At 40.5% G+C, this 19,462-nt stretch overlaps 1 long non-coding RNA gene across 1 annotated transcript in view; it reads right to left on the reverse strand.

The window, feature by feature from the left end:
• Positions 1 to 2,946: 2,946 nt before the first annotated feature.
• Positions 2,947 to 19,462, reverse strand: part of LOC127376058 (uncharacterized) — a 44,808-nt gene continuing 28,292 nt past the window's right edge. Inside the window, exon 3 of the long non-coding RNA XR_007887482.1 lies at positions 2,947 to 3,593. This is a non-coding gene — a long non-coding RNA (uncharacterized LOC127376058). The remainder of the gene's footprint in view (positions 3,594 to 19,462) is intronic.

Below are 19,462 nucleotides of genomic sequence, written 5' to 3' on the forward strand. Positions count from 1 at the left end.
CTGTCATAATAAAGACAGTCTTCAGATGCAGCCTGGTCTTACTTGTGGTGAAAATGACTCGCTTTTGGATGAATCTCTCCAGCTGCACTGTTGCCTTAGAAACTTTCTGTGTAGCTGTAATTTGGTACTGGGGAAGTTTTTCAGAACTCAAGGGAACAAGCGATGGTAACATTGTTGCAAGTTTTTGTTTTCAGCAGAGGTCCTTTTTCAAAGTTAAAGGACTAGCAGTTAGAACAATAACACACAGAGGAGCAAGTTTGTGCTGTGGACAAAAAGACTGTTTGTCATCTGAGCCACACTCGTGTACCTTATCCTGTGTCAGACAAAAAAAACACTGTTCAGTCATCACAAAGAAAGTGGACTTTTGTTGTATCCTGTTTTTCCTTTATCCCATACAGTAAAAATGTATTATGTATGTATGTATGTTTTTTTGTTTAAATCAGCAACAATAGTATACTGTAGGTAATACTATGCAGCATAAATATAAAATTAAACAGTATTTAAAATGTATCACATTAACTAGTTACCAAATTACATTACCCATTCATTCAATATGAACATTGTACAAATGTTCCGAGCAAGAAACTTTCCCTGCTGCTCAAAATTTTCCCTTCACCTACCTTGAAAATAAACGAATGATATATCCAACATGATCTTTAGCTAAACCAAACTGTCACCCAACAGAAAAGATGCATTACTTTTGGTATGTCCTATATGGTGAGGAGAGACAACAGCTGTGTCCCATTTCAGAGCCTGGACTCTCGGAGGGACGCAGCTCATGAAGGTGGGTCCTTCAGAGGACCTGAAGGCCACACAAAGTTACGTGTGCTCATGCTAAATGAAACAGTCCAGCCTCACAGAGACTAAAACGGATGCATTTGGGTGCTCCTATTAGCAAGTCAATTTCTAAATTTATCACAAGGAACAACTTGTGTTGTATTAATGTATGATGCCTTTGTTAACTTTAACATTTTGGACATCTGGAAAAGTATCAAGTTAATGCTAAATACATCCATATAAAGTGCATTTTTCTGCAGAAACCTTTGATTTACTGCATTCAACGGATTGTGGAATATTGAGGGTTGGCAACCTTGTGTTACACGCAGTCCGGAGCCTATTCTTAGGGGCTGCCCAGGATATGTGCATGCAAACTTGTATTAATGTTAAGAATAGAATAAACAACTTAGTACATTTTCTGTACTAACGTTATATGTATGGAAATATTACAGCAGGACAAGCAATATGATCCACATGACGGAGGATATTCAAACAAGCTCCTGCTGACTCAGTCAAAACTGCACAACAGAAAAAAAAAACCTCTTAAATGATACAAGCTTAACCATGTATGGCCTAATTGTTACTTTGTGGTGTTTTATTCAGCATGTTATTAATGATGCACTAAAATTCATTTTCAACAAAATAAGAAAAATACTTGATTTACAGGATAAAAGCTGCCAGGCAGTTTAAAAATGCACCGGCGGTTGAACAGAAAACATGCAGCCTCACTCTTGCTGCTGTTTTCCATAGAGCTTAGTTTTTAGTTAAACTATTTAGAGCTATTTTTCTGCTCCATTAATTTGCCAGTTATGTTTAGCAGATCCTACAGGCAATGTTAGCATGCTGAGGTAGAAAATGCTATATGTTCATCCTTCAGATTTACCATATTTTTATACTTTAAAGATCCCCTCCAGACATGTATTAAGACATATACAAATAGTCTGCTTGGAATAATGCATTTTCTTCTTCTAAAAAAAGAGAAAATAAAGGCGTTTTCTCCTTCTACCTCATTGTAAAATCACACTTGTATAAGTTGCATACTAGAACAGGGTTGACTTCCAACAAAGATGGCAAAAGTACACAAAGTCTTTAATGAAGTAGAAGTATAGACACTTGTGTAAAAAAAGAGTAAAATGGAAATAGTGATTCAACTACTACTCTCTTGGTTTCTCTGAAGGACATTTCTGCTGTGCAAAGCTAACTGAAGCTTCTCCAAGAAATGTTGATGTTATTTGACTAAAAACATATTCTTAGACTTCTTAGACACAATATTTATTTTTCTTACAACACACACACACACACACACACACACACACACACACACACACACACAGGTTGTAGTTTTTCACATGATACCAAACTGGATATGTTTATAAACTATAACTAAATATTGTTTCTAGAGCAGGAAGAGCAAAGTCCCTATATACACTCAATAATACCTCACTGGAAACAAATATAAATCTAAAATAAATATTCTGTCCGTCTGTCTGCTGTCTCCGTGAGCGTGTGGTCCTGCTCTCTGTCCTGCAGAGGAGAGGACAGAGTGGTGTGACTATAAATGACAGCAAAACTGACAACACTAGGCGCTGATTGTTATGATTAATGATCATCAGGCTGTTTTGGTGCCCTACGCACAGTGCATGGTGACGTGTTAGTAGCTGCGGCACTGTAATAATCGATAATTCCCCACAAACTCATATCAAAGTAACAAGACTGTTTTTAAAATGTAGAAAGTACAGATATCTGTAAAAAAAAGTATTTGTACTTCCCAGCTCTGCTTCCAAACTATTTGTGGTGTCACAGATCATGCTGGTAGGCCCCGCCCCTTAAAATCAGATGTTCAATGAGCACAGAGAAACTTTCCACTTTCAGCAGATGAATGTGAAAATATCATTCTAGTGTTAAACTCTGCACATACAGTATTCAAACAGCACACTGTATGAGCAAGACAACACTGATTTCTGACTGGAGGGGAACTTTAATGCAACAGACTAATGCACTCACAAGCACTTAAACAGGGGAGTGTGGCATACTCAGCGGCCGTCTTTCCACACAAATGCAGTCTTTTAAAAAAAAATGTTTATATACACAGTGGGCCTTATTTGCAACACCAAGAACATTTTTAAAGAAGCATAACCTCTGCCCTCCTGCACATAGTACACCATCCACCTCCACACCTTACGGTTAAGCAAAAATGTAGCCAACAAAACAGGCAGCAATTACATTTCCATCAGAACATATTAAGCATAACACTGTAAAATAAAAACATAATCTCTAGGCAACAAGGTCTCCAAAGAACACCCAGGTTGTGTCTAATAATGACCCTGTTGTGGCCCATTATGACTAATTCAGTCTAATATGCAAACATTTGGCTCTAGAAATACCTTTCAGCAGGTCGTTTAGCTGGTATTAACCACAAAACCCTAAGCGGAGAATTTACAGAAGTGGTTTACTGTATATAATAATACAGATGTAGCAGCCTAATCCCTTCAGGCAGGTTAATCCCAAAAGCCTGCATTGCCTTGTGTTTTTAATCTTAACACGACAGAATGTAGACAACCTTGATGAGCCATGCAACACCATGAGAAAATAAAGCCGCTTTCTGTAAAGATGTACTCGATGACAGCAACTCTGTTGTTATAATGAGCAGCAATGTTTGCGTAGTGTGGGCAGGCTCCGTGTGACACGACTGTAGCAGAGACACCTGTCAGACCTCTGTGCTGTTGTTTTTTTCCACACGCCTGACCTCTGCGTCTCCATTGTTCCCGGCCGCATCCACTGCTGAGAGGTGAATTGTATTCTCAGCCGCATTCTCCCTGGAACATAAGGAAAACAGGATTACATTTATGAGCACTGTTTTAAGTGTCTAGCACACGCTTGTGCATACAGTATGCCTTTTCAAACACCCATCTGATATCAAAAAGTGCTGCTGCTGCTTGTACCTGTTCACTTTATGGATTGCGATTTGAGATATTGCTCTGTGTTTTAGCCTGACCTTAGCAGCAGCTGATGAGCGGATTGAATTCTGAAATGGTATTGTTTTGCATTTAGCCCTAACACCTTGGCCTGTGAACACAAAGATAAGAGGTGGTTTTGTATTTGTTGTAAGGGGTGAACACGCAGGCTCCCCAGCAAAACATTCAATTGTCAGTAAAAAAAGGTTCATCTTAAAGCAATCTCCCAGCTCTAGCCATCCAGTCCACTCCTCTAATACGCTAATATCTCACAGATATGCATCATCACACCAAAGTCTCCATAAAATGTGTTAAAGGAAATTCCCCCCTGGATAGCTAAATGGCTCTTTAGAATAATTGTTCCCATTTTTTACAGATTTGTTGCATGTATTTAGTCAAGATGCACGCATTCCTTTGAGTAATGGCAACATTAGAATGGTTCGGCTTGTGATCCACCAGGCAGCAATCAGCCACTGCGCCACAGCCCATTGAGATATGAAGGAGAGTGTTCTTCTACTCACTAGATGTTACCTCAGTGCCAACATCATGCCTCGAAGAGCTATTCTGAGACAGGAGAACAAGATGCTGCAAAGCAACAGTGGTGGCTGAAACAATAAAATTTAACTTTCAAACTAGGGGTTACACCTACCTCTGATATAATGGGGATTCCTTTATGGCTACAACATTTATTTTGTAAATGTATATAGCAGTGTTTTATTTATTTTTTTATGTGTGGTTTTAGGTCTTTTCCACGTTAACAAGAGAATAGTTTTAGAGGCAGAATAGAAACATTTTGATAGTTTTCATGTTAAAGACGAACAGAAATTAGCTATGAAAAATAAGCAGCATGATATTTCCGCCAATTTGACGAAAGAAAAAGGTCTTCTGTAAGTCATTATATTGAGAAACTCAAAATATTGAGTTTCTCAGTCATTATTTTGAGATGCTAAGTCAATATTTGGAGAAAGTCTGTCATTATAATGACCTAATGAATCCTTCTTCCTCGTCACAATGGCGGAAATGGGCTTCTATAATTAGTTCATTTGTAAGGGAGAAGTACAGAGAAATACTGACAGATGCAGTGGCAGTGTACTGTACACATAGCTGAAGCTTATTTCCAACACCAGTCCCTTGAGTAGTCATATGTTATGTGTAAGAGCTCATGATGTACGTAAATCATTTCATACATATATAGGTATGTCAGAAGACATGATCTTTGTAAAGGTTTAATAACTTATATATATGTAATTAACACGTGAATTCAGTAATGCCATTGTGAATAGGCTAAAGTGTGATAGGCTCTTTTGCAGTATACAAGAAATCAACACACTTTACCATTTACAGGTAGCTTTTGTTTTTGCTCCTTGAAACCACTATCCACAATATTTTTTTCCAGCTGTGAGGAGCTCCTTCATTTCTTTGTGCATTAAACTGTGGGAGAACAGAGTCAACAGCACACTCAAAAATCTCTCAACAGGGTTTTTAGTCTGCATACTGACTGTTATGTACAGTGTGAGTATACTTTATTTTGTCACTTTTTCTAGTGTGAACACACCTACCTACTCAAAACCTGTTCAGATTTAGTATGGATTTGGAGCTTGTTGTGTTTAATATGTTCTTGCACAAATCCATTTGTGTTGTGTTGAAGTCTTTTACAGTTGGGTGGTGGGGAAGTGAAAAAGGTAAAACTTGTGTTAAGGTTTTTGACCTGTGCGTATGTCTTTATGGGTGCAGACTAACACAAAAATGCATATAGTTACCTAGTGTAGGCCTACATTACTTTTGGTTACCAGGGTAACCCCGGTTCTCTGAAAACCTGGTCCTGGCCTGACCAATCATGGAAGCTCCAAGAACACCACGTCTGTCCTGAGACATTCTCAAGCCTATTTCTTCCACGTACCCTATCCATGCAAGTACGGCAGTGTTGTGAGATACCTCACTCAGTTTTCAGAGAACTGGGGTTACCCTGGTAACCAAAAGTTCTCTTTCAAACCTCACTCGGTATCTCACTATGGGAGATGTGGCCCACTCCCGAATTGCATGCTCCGAAGCCCACAACACCACCACAAGCCCTCCCCATGGGCTAGCACACAATTAATATGAACCCACACTCAGGACTGAGTGCGCCAGCAAAGGCGCTGTTACATCTAGGCGGTAAAACCGAATAAATGTGTGTGGGGATGCCCAACTAGCAGCAGCACAAATGTCACCCACCGAAATGCCCCTGAACAGGGCCCATGAGGTGGCCATCCCTCTGGTGGAATGAGCCCGCAGGCTCTCCGGGGGCTGCAGTCCACGACTCTCATAAGCCAGGACTATAGCCTCCACCACCCAGTGTGACATGCACTGACAAGTCCAAGCCTTCCCTCAGTGAGGAGGGACCCAAGACACAAAAGGCTGGCTACTTTTCCTTAATCCCTTACTCCTGTCCACATAGTTGCACAAAGCTCTGACAGGACAAAGTGAATTTAGCCGCCTCTCAATCTCCCCTGCAAAAGGTGGTGGGTGAAAAGCCAGCAGTTCCAGTGTCGGGACCTTAGGCACAAAAGCCAGGTTAGGGCACAATATAACTTTCCCATAGTCAAATTGCAGACAAGATGTGTGCACAGACAATGCATGTAATTCACTTATCCGTTTGGCTGACGTTAGTGCCAGCAACAGGATAGTTTTGGGAGAGAGCAGCTTTAAGTCAGCTGACTCCAATGGCTCAAAAGGCAGCCCTGAGAGCGCCTCCAAGACAGTTGGCAAGTCCCATGAAGGAACTAAAGGTTTACGAGCTGGCCTCAAGCGGCGAGCTCCCTTCAAAAACCTGCTTACCAGAGAATGCTGTCCAATCACTGCATTCCCAAAACCCACATGGCAGGCTGAAATTGCAGCCAAATAGACCTTAATGTGCTGACTGCTGAGCCTCTATGTCCACTAACCACAGCTCCTAAGTTGCCCGCCTCTTCTTCACTTTTTGCCCCAGTGCTTCTGGCCCTGGGAGCCCTGCTGGTGCGCTGGCTGTTCAGGTGCCTGGATTCTGGAGCCTTTAAAGCTTTCGCCGCGCCCTCTCGTTGCCACAGCCGCAAAACCCAGACGGGTTGGCAGTGATGGGCGAATTGCTGTCTTGCAGGAAAGGCAGAGATCAAAGGCTTCCCCTTGCTTCTTCCTCAGGTCGCTGGCCTGTTGCATGGTGGTAACAGCCTCACCAAACAAGCCCTTATTCTGTGACGGGTCGAACAGAGAATCCATTATGACCTGCTTATTCTGGTCCGGCAGGCTGGAGAGATTTAGCCACAACGATCTCTCTCCTGCCACAGCCAGGCCCATGACGCGGCAGAGAATAAAGTCTGTGACGACACATATCTCCTCCCAAATAGTCGGACTTGGGGAGCCCTTATCTAAAAGGTGACCCATGTCCTGGAACAGCTCGGCCTGGTAAGCCGTGAGCCGGGTGACCACATTCAGATTTTTAAGCGACTTGGCTGCAAACTTAGACACTTTCTGGTACATGGAAGCGGGAAAGCACTCCATTTTACCTGGAAGGGCGGGTCCCGCCGAGGCCATAGTGGACCGGCAGTTGGGATGGAGATGGTACACCACAGCCTGCTCCGGATCCGCAAGCCCCAGACCCTTGCTGTTAGCAATGTCCAGGCCAGGCTTGTCCCAATACTGCTTCATCTCCTTCATGCACGCTGGAACGGCGCGTTGCAGAGACCTGACGAGAAGGCAGGATTTTGCCATCATACAAATCCCTCTCCTCTCCCTTGTCATCCTGCGATGCGGGTCAGTCAATAGCCAACCTGGCCGCTGCTCGCTTACACACCTCGTGCAGGCCCACCTCTCGAGGAGAAGAGGAAGGCTGCGCCTCCCCGCCAACGGAGCTGCTGGGCCGCGACGGCTGAGCCGTGGAGAGAATGGCATCTTCATCATCTTCATCATCCTCATCATTCTCATCACCAAGGAGATCTAGATTCATATCCTCCTCATCGTCCTCACCACCTGACTTGAGGAGCTGGCTGAACAGCGGAGGAAACTCTGCGTCGTTCCTCCTCAACCAAGCGCTGGCCGTAGCCGGCTTGGGCTTTGCTGTGACGGCGGGCAGGGGGGCGGCCTCGGAGGCCACCGACACATATAAGCAGCGCTCCAGAATCCTCAACGGCATGGCACAGCAGTGCTCACAGGACTCAGAGTCTCGCTGACTACTGTGACGGGTGCGTCGGAGAGCAGTTAAATGAATATTCTAGGTATCAAGATGCTAAGGAGCTCAACTGATCTTCACGGGGAAGAAAGGGAGAATGCCGCGTGGTGGCACCAGGGGCGTTTATAAAGGAGGACGGGCAGGCCTGTGCATCTAAAGGTGATTGGTCTGTCTCAGGACAGACATGGTGTTATTGGAGCTTCCATGATTGGTTACGCCAGGAGGCGCTTCCCATAGTGAGATACCGAGTGAGGTTTGAAAGAGATGTTTATTTGACCTCTTTATCTGCTTTGAGGTATATGTGTATTTGAATACACTCTTTAAAGAATGTATCTTTTGTAATGTTTCGAATTTAAGTTATGTGTCACTTTTCAGATAAGGACAATTAAAATATTATTTACAGTACTGGATTACACCAACTACATTTACCCAAGGCTTGTATGTTGTTGCAATTTTAAGATACTTGTACTTTTCTTCAGAATTTTAGTACTTTATACTTTACTTTAAAACATTGCACTATTTACTCCAAAGCAGACAAAAATCATTATTAATTTATTCATTAATGATGAATTGCTGTACTGTAAAAATGCAGTATTTAAAGTAGTGAAATTAGCTTTTAGGTATTTTACAAAAAATCCCTGTAACATAGCAATCCAAGCACTGTTACATTTGAGTAGCTACTATCACTTAAGTAAAGCATCTGAATACTTCCTCCATCATTGGTTATTCATAAAAATTACTGGCTCTATAAAACCCATATCCTTCAAACTTCACCTCATAAACTATACTTATTTCTTTTTCCTTTAAATAAAATCAGTTGATCTTGCACAGTCAGAATGTGGCATTATTTTGAGTGCAGCAGTGAAGTTTGAATTAAGTCTTATCCCAGACCCACAGAGTGGTGGTCTCCAGAGAAAGAGACATTTTAGTCAAAAGCCAGGTTTAATTAATGTCTGTAAAAGCAGCCCTGCATTTCAAAGTGTGTACTTCCAGCAGTGTGTGTGTGTGTGTGGGGGGGGGGGTCTCTCTCACCTATCTACCTCAGAGACACATCAAGAGCCAAATGAAAGTGTAGCACATCAAAAGTGCTACAGCACAAGTGTGCATTTTCTTTTGATGGGACACGGTATGCCTCAAAGAGAATGACTTTCCAGTACATAAGGAATTCTTTTTTCGTATCGACTCCTCTCTTGTGTTTACATACTCCTCATGTTTGATACATGACAGAGGTTGTAGAATATTTATCCTCTGCTTCTAACATCCTTCATCAGTCCACACCGTCAGTGGAAAAAGGTGGAAGGCAGTCACAGCACGACCTGCTACCCCTTATCAGCAATACAACTAAACTTCAGAAGTCTCAGGAACAAGCCGACTGAATCAGATTGTTTTTAATTCATTGCTGAACACTACTTAAATTCCATTTATCTTTTCTCATGCTGATGAAGTTCTTTTGTTGGCTTACACTTCCATATGAGGATTTCATGTCATTTAATTTTTGATGATGTTCCTCTCTTTGATGTTTTGTGTGGGTGTATTTTAGTCTTTTGCTTGTAGCATAAGATGTTTTTATCATCCTCTGCACTGCGTGTATCAATTTTATGTATTACATAATGGTTTAAATCACTGGTTCCAAGCTTTTTTTCCTTATAAGATATCCCTTTTCTATCATTTAGTAAATTGACAATCCCTGACTCTGACATATTTTATGGACATTTCATATTCTGTTCAAAACTATACAATGAACCCAAACAGTGACCTCAGTAACTGCAAGCAGTTTGTGTAAAAGCAGCGATTTGGATGAATTTTGAGCAGCTTGTTTCCTGTTTAGGGAACTTGTTATATAATTTTCTGTCTGTATTATGTATTTTTTATCATCTTCAACAACCAGACATACATGTATATATATATATATATACATACAAATTCAGTCAATTTTCTTGTCCCTGACACTTGGCCATTGTTCTATTAAACAATTTACTTTCAATTTACTTTTCTTCACAGCAGTAAACCAAATACTGAGAAACGACTGTGTATATGTTTTCTAGCACGCTTTAAAATCAAGAAAGCCTCATGACCCACAATGAAGCTTTGAGCTCAAACATACACGAATGCATGCACCACCAAACATTATATTCCACTTCTCTGTACTTCCCGTTTTGTTTAAAAGGTCCAGTGTGTAGGATTCAGTGGCCCTTTACAGGTGAAGTTGCAGTGCGTAGGAGAAACAACGGTGGCCTCAAAACGTGCAAAACACTTATATATACCCCTGTCTAAGCATTTGCCTGCATCTGTGGATGTGTAAAAATAGTTTGGTAGCCTGTTAGCAACTATATAAGGTTGTAATATGTTGTCTATTAAGCTTTTTCTGCAGCTCCCATGTAGATATAAGTCAATTGAAACATATCGGCAGATAAATGGTGATAATTGGGTAGACATCAAGGTGATACACTAACATGATTAAAAGATAAAAAATAACATACCCCTCTATAAATGTATTTATAATTTTCCCTGCTTTTAAATCTTGCTAAATTAGACAGGTATGCTATTTCTGGAAAATGGCATAAACTGAACCAAAAGAAAACGCTAAGATTGTATCAACATTAATTATATCAAGAAGATGAAAAAAGAAAACAAGCTCATTTTTCATCTTTAAACAGCAGCTCCCTTGTTATCTTGTCAGCGGATGTGCCATTACCATTAACTTGCACGCAGGGAAATATGAGGGAGCAAACAATGAACATGACAAAATGTGAAATTCCCCAGCCTCTCTCAAGGTCTCATCTCCCTGGCAGCTGCTGGGGAGCAGGAAAGATAGATCCTCTATCAACAGCCTTTGGGAGGAGGGTTGTGCAATTTTTTCCCCCAGGCAATTTATCTACATTCAGTCAGCCTAAGTCACATGGAAGCTTTATTCCTCCAGAATATACCTAAGAGACAAAAAGAAAAAAAAGAAAAAATTAAAAGCTCTAACTGTGTAGTCAATTTAATCTCAAGTGTGGAGACCATTAAAAGCAACCTGGAGTGAATTATGCCCAGAATGAATTACCTCAGCCCTTGATTGTGAGGAGAGCTGTTGTGTGTGGGTCACCTGTCATGCTGACACATTCACGTGCTCCATCACAGCGCCAATGATCGACGTAGCTGCTAGAGCTGAGTCGCAGGCGAGTAATCTCCAATTCTAATAACACCCAGATTTGACTATATCCTTGCAAATTGTAAAAAGAGCTCCATCATCTCACAAATTGCCAGACCTGAGGTGAAACATTTCAGACTATATTCACTTCATTTCACGTGCTGTTCTTCCACTGCAGTGTTTGGAGCGGGATATAAAGGGCTTTTCTCAATAACGCTACAGTCTGCACACAGTACAGTGCAGTAGCTGATGCACTCAAAGAAATACTGCTCTGCTTAAAGATAAACCTCCAAATCTGTGTTGTCTTTGATATTAGCGACATTTCTGGTGCTAAACTCTACATGGACTTCCCTGTCAATCAGACGGCACTGTAATGTTTTTGGGGGATTCCTGTTGAGGGAGTTTGGATTCAGTAGCTGGCGCTGTTGTCAGCTTTGTCAGTCCAGATAATAACATCTTAATTCTTGCTTGGTGAAACCGAGAACTTGGAATAATCACTTCCGGTGTGCCAGATGATTTCAGGTGATATACTGTAGTGGTAACGCAGGGGACCATCTCCGGATTTACATGGAATAATGTTCTATCAGTCATTGTGTAAGCTTTGCATATCAGCAAAATTGTGGCTATGTCTTGTGGGATTATATGCAAAAAAAACAGCACAGGCAGCTATGGTAAAAGACACTCCGCTCATTTTACATGTGAAAGTCAGTTTAATAGTCATGAGGAGTATAAAGCCTTCTTTGGTGAGGTAGGAGCTTCCCCATTTCTGAGAAAATTCCCCAATAAACCTCACTTAAGCAGGACATTTTGAATGGGAGGGCCAGACTGGGGCACAGTGGTAAAATGAGTAAAAATGCAAAGACTCGAATTTAAAGCCCTGCTTATCGACAGTAATACGCTGTACGTTATTAATAGTTAAATTGCCTCATTGTCAGTGGAATATGTGAATGCCAAATAAATGATTTGATAAACTATATCAATAAACTCAAAATATCTTACAGCCATGGACAAATTATAACAATGTGCAGAGACATGTAGGTTTTGCATCTCTTTGTGGCCGTATTGAGTCTCATTTTGGTAATTTTGCTTATTTTTGTGGTTGTTTTTCCACCTATTTTTTGCCATTTTTCGTCTCTTTGTGTTGGGTTTGAGTCTCTTTGTGTATCATTCAAGTTGTATTCATTTGTGGTCATTTTGTGACTCTTTGTGTTAGTTTTTCATCTATTTGTAGTTGTTTTCTGTCTCTTTGTCAAAAAAAACTCTAGTAGCATCTCTAGTAGTTTTTTGACTGACTTTCCAACAAGAAATATTAACAGTCACAGCATACAAAGGCCCTGGTCCGGGGCCCCTGGGCCTGTACCCACCCCTCTGGCTCTGCACTAGTGCTTGAGTAATCTGGAGTTTAAAGAAATTTGAAAATAATTTACCACACAGAGAAAGAGTCTAATAGAGTTATGAAATGAGAGGAGCCACTAGCTTTAGAAGTATCTCATTTCAGTTTGTTTAGATAGCCAATGTTCCACAATATCAATGTAATGTAACAGTGCTACAGATGATTAGTTTGAATTATCCAACTTTGTTTCACAGAACACAAAGTGCTTTATAGAGAAATTTAAAACAGATGAAAATCTATATATGTAAATAACAAAATTTGCCTCAAACACATAAAACTAAAAGATTTGGCCAACAGATGCAACTAGAGCTGGGAATCCTAGCTGTAGCGAATGCTTTGTCGATGTAGTTGCAGCATCATAGTTGCCAAATTCATCCAAGAATAATAATAATAGTAAACTTCAGCTTCCAGCTGCCTCTACCCGGCACAGGTAACAGGATTTTAAGCTCAGTGATTGGTTGTTTCTCAATGATAGGCACCTTGGGAATTGTAGTTAACTTATCACATTGCATTTTTATGAACACGGGCTTGTGCTTTCTCTTTTTATAAAAGAACCAGATATTTAATAACACCAATATTTAATAACACTATTCAAGTTGCATTATGGGGAATGTAGGAATTGTGTCTCTTGTGAGTTCTCTAACTAAAGTCAAGTAAAACTGTGTCTCTGAATATTTGTGTGATTTATCTGCTTGTTTCCTTCAGTACAATTTAACTGCTCCACACTGCTGTCAAGGTCAGAGGTCATAACATGATGTTGACCAATCACAAGTAGCTTAACGTTTCATGTAAAAGAAATGTTCTAAAGTTTTGGAGAGAACAACAGTCTGTTAATATAAACATCTTACCAATCTAAGTTTAAAAATTACATTTATGATCAGAAATGTCCCCTGCCTATGCTCCATTAACTATAGGTAGTCATTGAGGCAATAATAGGGTAAACCCACATGCTATATTGTGAGAACATGCTGTTCTTCTATGCACTGTGCCACCCTGAGCATCAATTTTCTTCCCAATAACAGCTCTAGTGTATAATTTACATTTTAAAATAAGCTTTTTTCCTATTGTAATTCATACAGGAGTTTTGCCACTGTCAGACGCAGTGTGGTGTCTCTCAGTCATATCAAAAATGTGTCTTTCAAACACCTAAACAGTCACCTCCACTGACCTCGTTAAATATAACCACCACTGTGAAAATCAGTCGTGCTTCTCATCTCAGCAGAATCGCCCGCTGTGATTCTGCATCAATCATCGGAGCAGACATTTCATGTGTCTGATGGCTTTTAAACAGTACAGCTTTGAGCCATTCCTAGAAATGTCAAATGAAAATGGGAATACAGTGAAAGGTTGCATTGTTACGGCAATGATTTCTAATGAACTGGACATGACAGAAAGTGCCCCTACTTATCTTAAATTAATCAAAGCATGATCACATGTCTCAACCTCTTCTCTGTCCGCTGGAAGAGGCTGAGGAATGTGGAGATTTTACACATACAAAATGTGAGCAGATGGTTAGAAGCGGCGATTCCTGAAACGGTTACACATCAGGGTACAAAACGCTTTTCAGATCTAGCAGCTATGACATCACCAGAGGTCAAAGTGTCCATGTGACTTCAGTTACAACAGGTGAGTCTGACACAGTTTTAATCATGACTAATATTTCACTGACCTCCAAAGCACTATTGCTTCACTGAGCCTAAAACCTTTGGGGACATCATTGCTGACTTATGGCAAGAGAGTTTTGAATGTCATCAAATATCTCGTTATTTTGGGCCCAGCTTATTTCAAATGCTGAATGGCGTTCAGTTCTGGGGAATGAGATGTTCAGCCACCTGCATCAAGGTAAGTTGACACCGCAATCATCAAGTTTCCAGTGACCACTGCAGATCGAATGCAACAAGGGGGTCAAAGTGCTTTACTTAGAGAAAATTATACTCTGAGCCACTAAAGCAACAATAATTTCCCAAAAAAGAACTGTACAGTATACACTGCAAAAAAGGAATTGAAAGTAAAAAAGCCTTGTTTCTGGGAAATGGGCTTTTCATTGTTTTTATAAAAAATACTAAAAATAAGAATGATTCTGGTGCCTTCATTTAAGACAAAGGCACTTAGTTTTATTATTCTGTAAGAAATTGTGTTTTATTCAAGACTTTTTTGTGCACTTAATTGTATTATTACTCTTAGATTAAGGCACGCCTTCTTAAATTCAGCTCAATAAAGTGACCTTCTTTTAAGAAAGTCTATCTTAAATAACTGAGTTTTCAGTGCTAGTTTACAGTTTTTTAGGCCCATTAGAGTCTTTCAGGGGATAGATTTTTACGCTAGTTTTAAGAAATCTATAAGTAAAATTGGCTTACCCCACTGGCAGCTTTATTTACTCAATACAGGAAAATTTGATTATATTCAAGAATCTCAGCTTGTTTATAGAAGGGCTGTTTTTATAAAGTGATTATCAGGATCTCAGACAGGAGGGAAGCTGGAGCCCAAGATTGAGGATTCAGCAGCTTCCATTCAACCTCAGCATGAACAAAACACTGAAGTTTTCAACCAAGAGCCTCAGTTTAGAGCTGTGCTACACCTGTCTATTTAAACCTAAAGCAGCTCTGCTCACATTGCTCATGGAAGCTGTCATATTATTAATTCAAACTACTCGCCCACAACTCTCTGCAGGCAGTGTTTTCACTGAGCACATCTGGGCATTTCAGGCAGCTGTAACAGCTTTATAACCAACATGTAATCCTAAACTATGTTAATTAAAAATGCCTGGATTAACCTCGATTAGAGCCTGTATAATGGCTCAGACATCCCTACTTTCATTTTAATTTCAGGGTGTACTTATAAGTGTTCTGGTTATACACAATTCTTTTTGCAGCAAATGAACTGCCTGGGTTAATAGCCAGCACCTTCAGATAAAGATATGACAACAAGCGTCAGCATCCCCATAGTGTCCTCCAGTCTTCCTGCAAACGCCCCTCATCATTGGGTTTGTTCCACACCAAAAAAACTAAATTATCTTGTTAAAAATGTATTAATGTTTAAAGTGGTAAAATGGACGCATTTCAGTAGGAATCAATCACTGAAAATGGCACTCAGATTTAAGGGGAGCACAGAGAACTTTCAGCAGATTAATGTGAAAACCTCCTTCTAGTGACAAACTCTGCATGTACGTCATTCTGCACAGTGAAGCTCAAACACCACAATGTAGGAACAACAAATGAAAAACATTTGGAGTGGAGGCGGACTTTGACAATGAGACTACTATGATGTACATTGCTACAACAAAGTACAATGATAAGATCAAACAATCACACAGGTTATATTGTATTTATAAAAATTATTATAAGACCCAGAAGGAGCCACAGATCAAAAATAAAGATTGGCAAAGACCTCTTCCTTTGCTTGAATAATAGTGAAAGAACTCCGAAAGGAATGCAAAAACAGCCAAAAGGGGTTGCAGTAAACAATGACAATAAATCAACTACAAAACTCATTGGGGTTAGAATGGCCAAATTGGAGAGGTAGTTTAGAGCTACACCATGAAAAGGTATTCATTACATCACACACAACATCCAAGTGGAATCAAAAACTGTTACACAAAGCCAGGATAACACACAAACACAAACCCTATTTAATTTGATAAACTAATTTGCTACAGCAAATAAGAATTACCAAGTCATCAAGTCCAAGTCATTTGGATTACTGATCTAAGATCCATGAATGTCTCTGCAAAGGTTTGTGCCAGTCAAGTAGATGTAAAGTTATTTCAGCGGGTAAGAGAAAACTCTGACCTGCTGATGGAGCTAGAGGAAAAGTCAGGAGATCACCAGAGTCATTAGGATTCAACGTCTGGGTACCATGAATCTGAGATCCATCCAACAGTATTTGAGATTAAGTCTGCAAAGTGGAGGACCGACATTGTCATCCCTGGAGCCGGGCTAGCATGGCTAAAAATTTAACAGTAACACAAGACAGGACGAGTTTACTTGTTCTACATTTAATCAAAAAAACATTCCCTCATAAAACCAAAGATGTTACTGTAACCTAAATGAAAGCCTGAACACGTGAGGGACACAGGACTCGAAGCCAGGTCTTTGGCATCAAAGTCCTGCACATCCTATGCCCACTATCCAACCCCAACTGCCTCCCTCAGCCTTGTTCAAGAACACACAGACAGGTGACAATTTAAAGTAAAAACCAACACAAACCTCCTAGTCTGTGGAACCCTTTCTTTTGAATTGACTCACATCATTTTCATTCTCATTAAATCATTCACTGACCCCTCGTGTCCTCTATGAAATCTGCATTAGTCATGTTTCTGCACTCATTCATTCAGGTTTTTCATTTAATGTGTGACCCATCTCTATATTACTTTGAAGACTGGAAGAATGTCGCCTGTGAACATTTACTCATTTACTCCAAACAATACTAGGTAAATGCTTTTAGTAGTATATAGAAGTTAATTTTTGGAGGCAGGGTTCACATTCAAAATAGCCTCTCCTCCAAGCTAATAGTTTAGCCAGATGATCGTAACCATTTCATTCAGAAGTAAAACAAAAAGTGAGTGCACCTGAGCTGTCTGTAAGAATCCCTCATTGCATGGGAAAAGTGTGTGTGGAAGGTCAAAGTTGAACCATTTGTGTTTCCAGACTTTTTTGACTGGGGTGGCATAAGTGGGGCATGAAGTATGTGTCTCCGTTTTCCAGTCATTCCCAGTTTATGCAATTCCAACACTGTTTATGGTCCCCAATCGGCATAAATATTCAAATACACTAGACACAAATAACACATGCCAAAAACTGAATGGGATTAGCATAAAGTGGAGTCTGCAAAGGGGAGACTTGCGGGTACCCATAGAACCCATTTTCATTCAGATATCTTGAGGTCAGAGGTCAAGGGATCCCTTTGGTGTGTATCACCCATGGCCCAAAAAGCCCTGGGCTGTGACACTATTAATAAAAGACTTGTAATACTAGCAGGGTGCCCATAGCACATTATTCCCCCCCACCCCCACCCCACCCCACCCCAGCAGGTTCAACCAGCCATGAGCAATACTTCTTGACAGCTTCCTATTTGCAAGCAAACAAATCCATGCAATGTTAAACCAGCCACTGTAATTTTAGAGTCCCATGGGAAATGCGAGGTGAGTGTCGGTGGTTTAGTCTTAACGAGGGCCCCTGCTCCGCTCTGAACCAGCCTGATCTGCATAACCATCTGTAAATTCACGATGTTTGGGGAATGATTTTTGTATGCCTTAGCCAAATGCTGCTGGATTTCCTGATCTCCATATTGATTTATGTCTCGGGGTGAGCAGGTTAATTAAATGTGAATGGCGTGGCAGCAACATTATATCGAGCACAGAGTAAAGGCAAGTGGAGTGACTATTTGAGTTGCTACAACAGCAATCAATGCAAAATAACGAGGGAGTATCTGTCATCGCGCACCAAATGGATGGGATGGAGTGTGATGTGCCGACGAATTAAGCAGCTGCTATAAGGCACTCAGGCTGTGTTTGAGGTTTAGTTGTGCATTAGTAATGAGCTAGTGGATTAACAGAAGGAAGATTCTCTGACACTTTCTGGTTACCTGTGCAAAATGCCAACCCAAGCACAGGGATTATAAAGGACAGCATAAGAAAAAATGACTCAAACCTGTGCACGTTTACACAGATTTATTTGTTATATTTCAAATTGCAGAAAAGTTGACAAAAAGGAAAAGGGTTTCCAAACCAAATTATATTTTGTATCTGCCTCCTGGATGGATTTGTATTACTCAACAGCTCACTGAGTTTTCGCAAATCTGCCTCTCAGTGGGTCACAAAGTGTGAAATCTGTGTTCTCACATTTTTGACAAATCATCTGACAGCGAGAGTGCAAAAAGAATTAGAGCTCTTGTGTCAGAGATGGTGAGATGGTGGCTTTTTTTTTAAAACACCAGAGCAGATAATGATTTATGGATTTAAAACTGCAGGCATTGCACGCTTTCAGTTAATCAGCCTGATTATAACTTATCAGTTTGATTTCTATTACGTTTGACTGCTGGGCCCTGTTCTCTGTTTGAAGATAAGTGAATTAGCTTGATTTGATTGTTGATGAGTTGACAACATTTCAGTTGTTAAAAGCTGCCTTGAAATTTTTCTGGAAAGCCGGATCATTATCAAGACTTCTTCAGTTGAACCCCTATATCAACTCATTTTCAGATACAAATGGAGCGAAGCCTGCGAGCTAGTTCAGGCAGTCAATTTGAGCTACGCTGCTATACACATATGACATGCCTCATTCCATAATCACTAACCAAGCGCACCCTTTTAATCTGGCGGTCTAATTAAACTGCACAATTTCCCAGCTCTCCCTCTGCTCTGTCAATGCCGCTGTTGCCCTGCATCCATATTGCTGCCTGCTGCACTGTAAGCCCCACCACCACCCCAGCATCCACCTGTAGGCTCCGACTGGGGTTTAAGGTATTTGCTCATCACTCCCCAATATCTCTATGTAAACATATCGGAGCCTAGACGCCAAAATCTAAATATGCTATACTGCTGTAATAAACATTTCAAACGTGAGTTGGCTGACTGAAATGACTTTCTTAGTGCCATGAAAAAATGTCAATATTATGATTTTGGATGAGAGCATGAAGGTAACTGAAATTGTTGATACAATTACTGCTACTGAATGATAACTATAAAAACACTGATTTTTGAGCAGAGGGGGACTTTAAATCTGCCAACTAGTGTAGGGATGTTAATTGCAGATATGCAATCTGTTCGCCATGGCTCAGTTTGAAACAGCAGATGAGGAAAAAAAGGGAGTAAGATACAGTGAAAAAAAAAAAGGGGTTTTTGATTTGCTTCTCAACTGCAGAAAGCAAAACTCCACTACTGCCTCTTTACTTGCTCTTCAAAAGTCAAGCCACTGTTAAAAATCACCCTGAGGTTTCTGCACACTGTCTTTACACTGGAGTGCACACTACTGCTAAGATGGTTTGAAATACAAAATCTGCCATGAAAAGTCTTATCACTCCTCTGT

This window comes from Dicentrarchus labrax, unplaced genomic scaffold (assembly GCF_905237075.1).
Source record: "Dicentrarchus labrax unplaced genomic scaffold, dlabrax2021, whole genome shotgun sequence".
In the NCBI taxonomy this organism is placed as follows: domain Eukaryota; kingdom Metazoa; phylum Chordata; class Actinopteri; family Moronidae; genus Dicentrarchus; species Dicentrarchus labrax.